The following is a 7980-nucleotide window of genomic DNA, read 5'->3' as shown; positions in this document are numbered from 1 at the left end:
CTAGGTTTATTAGCTATTTTTTTCTACATGAAATTTTACAACACCTTTAATGAAAGAATGCAACTTATTTTATGCATGTATTGGTAGAATCTTCTGCCTTGAGTTTTTCACCAGATTGCAGTCAAATTGTCAGAAACCTCAGTGAAAGAAGATCACCTCCAAATACATCCAGTTGTTTAAATGATTCACATCTTTGCTGGACTCCTGCTAAAATTCTCCTACTTTTGTTTTTGTTTTAATTTTTGTGTTGTGAACTTCCCCAATATATCTAATTGTTTAATAAATATTATCCAGAGAGAGTCAGCTGAAATGACAAAAGTACCTCTGGTTATTGTAATTATGGAAATGACTTTGCATCATTTTTGTAATGTATTTGTTAGAAACAAGTTACTGGTCCCTCCCACACTCAAGAAGCAATTGCATAAAGCAATGAGTGTAATAAGTTGGATCTTATGGAATCATCTTAGAATTTGTCTTCTGTACTCAGTACCAACTTTCTCAAGTCAAAACTGGAACAACATTTTTTATTGTACTTTATTTTGTACCATATTTAATATTAGTCAGTAAACCCTGCAAACTTAACTTTCAAACTATTGAGAATTGTACCAGATCTCACCAGTACTATCTTTACCACTCAATGGCTAGAAACCATAATCTCTGTTGGATTTGTGTAATAGCTCCATAACTCTCTACCCTGGCCTACTTTCCATATATTTGCCATAGTAGTCTTCAAAAATTAGTCAGCTCAAACAACCCAATGTCTTTTGATTTCAAGTTAACATCCAGTAAACAGAGGATAAGGTAAAATGTCTTACATGTTCTGGGCTCTAGAAGCTCTTCAGTAGCATCTCCTATATCATTTTTCCTTTTCATTTTCACTTCAAGCACATGGAAAACTTTCCAATTCATGCAATACACTGAATATATTGCTGGGGTAAGTTTTCATTGTACGTTTCTTCTGCCAATAACAATCTTTTTCTGGATAATCACATAGATGTCTTTCTTCAACTTGTTTAAATTGTTTTACAAAGGCCTATCCTAAGTTTCTAGTTAGTGTTTGAACTTTCTAGTCTTGTTTAGTACTTCCAGTTCCTTACACTACTCACTTTTTCCCATGGAACTGACTTGTCTTCTAATATATGATATAATATGCTTTTTCACTGTGCCCAGAATCTTCTCCAAAAACATACACTGGTCAGTGAAATTCTTCTACTTTGTCTATAAAGAAAATGCCTGACTTATGAATATTCAAGTTGCAAACACTTCCAGGTGTACTGTATTAAGAAACATTTTGTCAGTTTATGAATCTGACTTAGGAAAAATTTTCCAAGAAAGTAACTTGTTCATATGTAGAGGAGTTTCTATTGACAGGCACAAGGTAGGGGCTTAATAAATATTTGGCGGTATAATAAAAACCTTTACTTTTAAGTCACAAGCTAATGAATTCTGAGGTTGAATAATAGAAATACTCACCAACCTTTGTTAACCTTTTCAGGTGGTAATAAGCCCTTTCTCAAGATTTTACCTAATAATCTCATTTAATCTTGAAATTATATGTGATATAAACTATATTTGATATATAATGAAACTGAAACGAGAGATTTTTGGTAATTTTCCTGAGATTGCAAAGGCTTATAAAAACAATTTCACTCTTAACTACTAATTACAATGAGTACAAATATGTGATATATTTCATTGACACATTTAGTGTGGTTAAAATAATATTAACAAGAGCAAGGATGACAACAACTATTTTAATGAGTACTTTCTATATGGCAGGAACCGTTCCAACATTTACATGCAACTGTGACACTTAGCTCTTAGGGAAACATCATGGAAATTGCTCCTATTAACATGCAAAGTCATACCACAAATCACATGAGTAGTTAAACAAAGCAAGTTTTGGCATATCACTTCAAAATCTATGCATTTTTGGTTACTGAAAATATTCATTTATGTATTTAAAATATCTGCTCAGAATTTTTAAAGTAAAAATTAACTATTTTGGAAAACCCTATCTTCTTAGTCATCAAATTTAATTTTTTAATAATTTTGCTTCTGATAGGTAAATCTTAGCAAAAGCAAACTTTCTTGAGTTATCTGATTAAAGTTTCCTCATTTCTCCACTTTCCTTCTCTCATAATTCTGTTTTAAATCCATCCCATCTTTTTTACTTCTTCAATTTTTTTTCTTGTTTGTTTTTTTGTTTTGGTGGAACTGGGGATTGAACTGAGGCCCTTGCACTTGCCAGGGAGGCACTTATTCCACTGAACCATCTCCCTAGCACCTACTTCTTCAGTTTTTGTTCAATAAGTTAATGTACCAATTTTGCAATAATACATTCTTAGTTTATATGTTGTAACCAATTCATATGCATGGTATATTTCACCTTCATTGCTTGTTTCCCTTTCCTCTTCTCCTTAAAACAATTCAGATATAGACCAGATTATAAGATGTGCTGAAGTAGATGGCAACTACAGCTATGGGTTAAAACACAAAATAAAGTCAAATAATTATGTCTATATCTGAAACTTATTCCCCTAGAGAGTTAGTTTCATTTTTGAAGCTAAAGATTCAGACAAAATTAATACTTTAACCAACAATTTCCACATTTATGACACAAATCAAAAGAAAGTAATTAACCAAGACCTCATTTATCATTGACACCATTTGTATCACAGACTTCTTGGAACTCTAAAGGAACTGATTATGAAAGAAGTGGTTGGAGCGGTTTTTTACAAAAGGAGACAGGAAGAATGTATTAGCCAAGAGAATTATCTGTAGCAAATTTAGCCTTTTAATTTATAAAGGATAAAATCTCTTAGAGAAAGAGGCATCTTTCTTTACTGACTGAACTCTTGGAGAGTCAGTATAGTGCATCTGAACACCCACAGATAGCACTAGATAGAAAGCAGCAGCAATAATAGCTACAAAGTAATCAAACAGCATCATTGGACTCTTGATATATGAAACAGTATGATGGCAGGTGAGGCTTGGAAGGCTAAAATACATTACAGGGTGTATGTGGGCACTGAGTCACCAGGAATTATGTGAGCTTCACCATTTTAAATCAATTTGTATCTCCATTTTCTCTATAATATCCATGAACATAAAGAGTAAATCTGTGTTTTCTGGCTTATGAAAAGATGGATACCTCTGAAGGGGATGCGAAAATTTCTTGATTCAAGCCATATATTTAAAGAAAACAAATAGAAGATACCCTGGTTGACATCCTTTACAAAACTGATAGAGTAATCAGAGAAATACTGAGTATGTGAAATTCATCAATTTACCAACCTCTGTCGTAAGAAATCTCAAAGCAAAGAAGTTATTTTCTCAAGGCAAAATTTTTTCATTGTCTGTGTGAACACATATTATTTTACACTGTCAAACTTCCCTTTTCAGAGTCCTATACCTCCCATTTACCAATCCAAAAAAAAAGACTTTAGTTTACCTACTATAGCAAGGGTAAGGGATAGTCTTACACAGTTGTACTATTTCTAAAGAATTGCAATCCCACAAACAAAATGTTCCTGCACTACATTATCTGCATTGCACAGAGTTTGAAGCAGAAACAGAGAAAAGTGAAATAAAATAACTTATTCCAACATTCTATACTCTGGACCTTCTTAAAAATCTCTCTTGACATAGTGATCCCTTTTATATCTGAGGGGAACAGAGGAAAAAGAAATGTAGCAGATAAAAGGAAAAATAAAAATGTGAAAGAGATGGCATGAGGAGTACACTATAATTAGTCCCACTGTCTCTGTGAAAAAAAAGAAAAAACTTAAACCTTAGTTCCCCAATATTATAAGTGTAAAATCCAGCAGAGATTCAAATAAACAAGATAGACTTATCTATTTACACTACTGGACATATCCACTTTTGCCTCTGTCCCTATGCAAGTTTTGGGATAATGCAACTAACGTGGAAGAAATACTCCATAATAAGGCTCTTCCTGCAAGAGAAAAACAAAAGAATGAACCATGATCTTCTAACGTCTCACTTCTTTGGAGACTACCTGAGGGACTGGCTTTTGTCCTGGCTAACTTGAAGGGCTATGTACTCAGTAACAGCTAGCATGATTCATAATTATGCACTTATTCCAAAGAACATTTCCAAGAAATTTTCTGTTTTAATGAATTTGAAGGGAAATATAATCAAGGGAAAATTGTATCATTTCTGTTGGGTCAAATCCTTCCTTTTTTGTGTAAATGGAAAACAGTTCGAAGGTGCTGATAATAGAGCTAGAAAGTGTGTTAGAACTGAAGTTTTGCAGGCACACACCAGAGTAAATATGATATAAGACAATATTTGATAAATTGTATAATCTTCTATCTGAGATGGTTGGTAAAGCTTTCTACTCACACAAAGACATTCCACAAAACCTGGGAATGATGATTCATTTTGAAAATGTTGAATTCAAAGAAAAATAATTTGCAAGGTATACAAGGAAACAGAAAACATGGACAAATCAAAGGAGTAAACTTCCAGAAAATAAGCCTAAATAAACACAATTCAACTTGAGAAATAATTTAAATTATGAATGAACTTTAAGGAAGAAGACAAACAAAATCATTAAAATGGTACATAATGGGCCAGCTAAACATCTCAGAGGATTAAATTACCTGCTTAGGCAGATGCAGGGACCAGTATTTTATTCCAGGTGTGCTGTTCTGCCCCCCCCCCCCGGGCACACTGAGATGGCAATTGAGACTAGGCACAGTGGCACACACCTGTAATCCCAGTGCTGGAGAGACTGAGAACAGGAAGATCACTATGAGTATGATCTGTGTAATGAGACCCTGTAGACGCTGCACTAAATAAATTTTTTTAAAAAAGAAAATGGTACATAAGCCAAGTGATGCAATGCAACCATTAAATTATTTTAAAAGAACTAAGCATAATTTCACAGATGAAAGTAAAATATCCAAACTAAAAATTGTACCAGAGTGATTCAACAGAATTTATCAAGAAGAAATTGTCACAAAACATAGACATAGACCACTTAAAATCATGGAGTGAGAGAAGCAAAATAAAAAATAAGAATGAAAAAGGGCAAAATAATTCTAAGGGATTTAAGGTACACTTTAAAGCAAATAAACATAAACATTATGAAAATCAATGAAGGGTAAGAAAGAAAGAAGCAGAGAGCAATTTGAAGAAATGATGGCTAAAAATACCTCCACTAATTTACTTTATGAACACAAAGATACGCAAGTGAATGGAAGGAAATTCTTAAGTATACATTTAAAAACAATCAAGATGATAAATTTTGTTGTGTGATTTTTTTATTTCAATTATAACTTAAAAATACTCCAGCAGCTACAACCCAAAATAAAATGTAGAACTACAAAATTGGAGCTGTTTTTGTTTCTTGGACTACCAGGCCTCAAACCTTCAGGTTAGGGTCATATCATATTCTTTGACAATATGAGATCTGGTCTGCTAAAGAATACAAGTTAATAAAGTTAACAAGTACATGTATTATATTATTGCTGTTTTAGAAAACGGAATGCTGTAATATTCTCAATTTGCTGTTTATATTGTCACCAAGTGTCTTCTGAAACACCTTACCCAATTATTAAAAGATGAGGAAATAGTTTTTCAAAGTTTTTGAAAGATTTTTTAAATGAATCTCTATTTTCATCCTTGTATACCAAGAAGAGTCATTTAGAAATTAAAATCCTTTGGAGACAATAAAGGAGAAAATTATAACTAACACACAACCTAACAAGAGACAACCCAACATCAGATATCCACTTAATTATGAAAAATATTCTAAATAGAAAAGAAAAAGAACATGGATATTCAGTTTTTAATTTTAGTTTAGTTTCCTAGTAAGACCAAGTTGAGAATTGCTTAACAATTTGTCTTTATGATTGCCTCTTCTTTCCAAAGGATGTCATTATTGCTTTGTTTTTCAAACCACCACCTATATTGCTTTTCAACCATGGACACTTATTTTTAGATGCCACAGAATGACCTGGATATAGTTATTTTTAACTAACAAATAATTTCTCTAAACCGTCACAAAAATCAGTAAAATGCATATGTAAATACAGGACTTAACATCTTTCCATTCTTAGTAATTTTCTGGCATTGCTATAGGGACTAAATACAGTAAAATTTTCAGCCACTTAATGATAAACAAAGTTGATACTCAGTGATTTAACTTCACTAAACAAGACCCTAACATAAGATGGGATATTTGTAACACCCTCTCATTGTGAACTTGATGTGAAAAAATGATTTTCTGCCTATTAATCAAAAGGCATATTCATTCTCTAAGGAATATATTATCAGATTGAGGTTAAATGTCTTGATATTAATGCACAGCTATGGTTGCACAACACTATCTTAGAGTTATACATTTTGAAAGCTAAACTAAGTCAATTAATTTAAAATCTAACTCAGTTTCTTTGAACAGAGTAATAGTTGAGGAGAATAGTAATTTTAAGATAATATCATTTTCCTCTAAATTCTTGGGGCCAGGGAGATGGCTCAGTTAAATAAGTGCATGCCTGGCAAGCACAAGGGCCTGAGTTCAATCCCCAGTTCTACCAAAATTTAAAAAAATAATAAATTCTGACAAATTCAAATTCTCAAAATTAACTCAGTAGAGGGCTGTGGTGATAACTCAGCAGTCTAAGCACCTGACTGACAAGCACAAGGAGCAGGGCTCAATCCCCAGTACAGCGTGCTGTGCTGCCCTGCTGGCCACAAAAACTGGGTGTGGTGGCAAATGTCTGTAAATCCGGCACTGGGTAGGCTGAGACAGGAGGATCATCCTGAGTCTGAACTGTGTAGTGAGACCCTGTATCAAATAAATAAATAAATATTTTTTAAAAAACTCAATACAGTTATGATCCCAGCATAAGTGTGTCTAAATTTAAGAGAAAATAGGTGAGGATCAGTTTCTAATGATCTGAGAATGAAGATTATTCAATTCTATTAAATGTGAATGAAAATAAAATTTCCAGTATATTTTAGCACAGATCTCAAGACAATAATTTGCATATTTATACAAGATGATCTGCCTTTTTTGTATAATTGAGTATGTTTACTAAAATGGTTGAGGTAAGCAGTAGCAATCCACAGTTACTAAGAGGAAAAGCAAATCTTTAAAACAGGACAATAACGTGTTCATTTATCATTAAGGCAAAACTGTTAGCCTCATCTTTCCTGGCACCCACCCAGACCTTAAGTAAGAGCATTTATTGAATGTTTAATCAATCAATAAGTAAAGTGACCTTACAATATTCTAAAATGTAACATGCACAAAGGACAGTGAGGCAAGTGCAAGGTTAAAGATAATGTTTTCCCATCCTTTCTTATCATGTCATCATTTTAGGACAGTTAAATATAGGAAAAGTCAATTATTAAAGTTTTCTATCTGAAATTAAATTCACAGGGGAGTGCTTAGTCTTTCTACCATCTGATTACAAACTGCTTCTTTTTTCTCTTTGTTTTGTTTTGTATTTTTTAGGACAGGGTCTACAGAGCTACAGGGTCTCACTCCGTAGGTCAGACTCGTAGTGATGCACCTGTGTTCAGCCTCCCAAGGGCTGGGATTACAGGCACGCGCCACCATGCCCAGTCTCAGTTGCCACTTTGTGCCCCGGGAGCAGAGCCAGCACAACACTCCAGGGATTGAACCCAGGCCACTGTGTCTGTCTAAGCAGGTGCTTTAATCTGTTGAGCTATTTGGCCAACCCTAAACTGCTTCTTTTCAAGACATACAGTTAGTATATAGCAGAAATCATAAATCATTGATGAAATTTGAGTCCTTTCTCCCAGTAATGCTGTTAATTGCTTAACTTCTCCAACACTTATTTCTTCAGCCATGCTCATATTAAAGACTCATTTTGTCACAACCTCATTTTTGTAAATTTAGAAAAAAAAATGTTTTCTTCCTTATCAAAGGTACTATAAAACCAGACAAAATTACTTAATTATTTAAGACTCAAGCTGATATAT

The sequence above is a fragment of the Octodon degus genome, unplaced genomic scaffold (assembly GCF_000260255.1).
Source record: "Octodon degus isolate 3935 unplaced genomic scaffold, OctDeg1.0 scaffold00224, whole genome shotgun sequence".
Lineage (NCBI taxonomy): Eukaryota > Metazoa > Chordata > Mammalia > Rodentia > Octodontidae > Octodon > Octodon degus.
The sequence above is the reverse complement of the archived record's forward strand: the minus strand, read 5'-3'. Positions refer to the sequence as shown.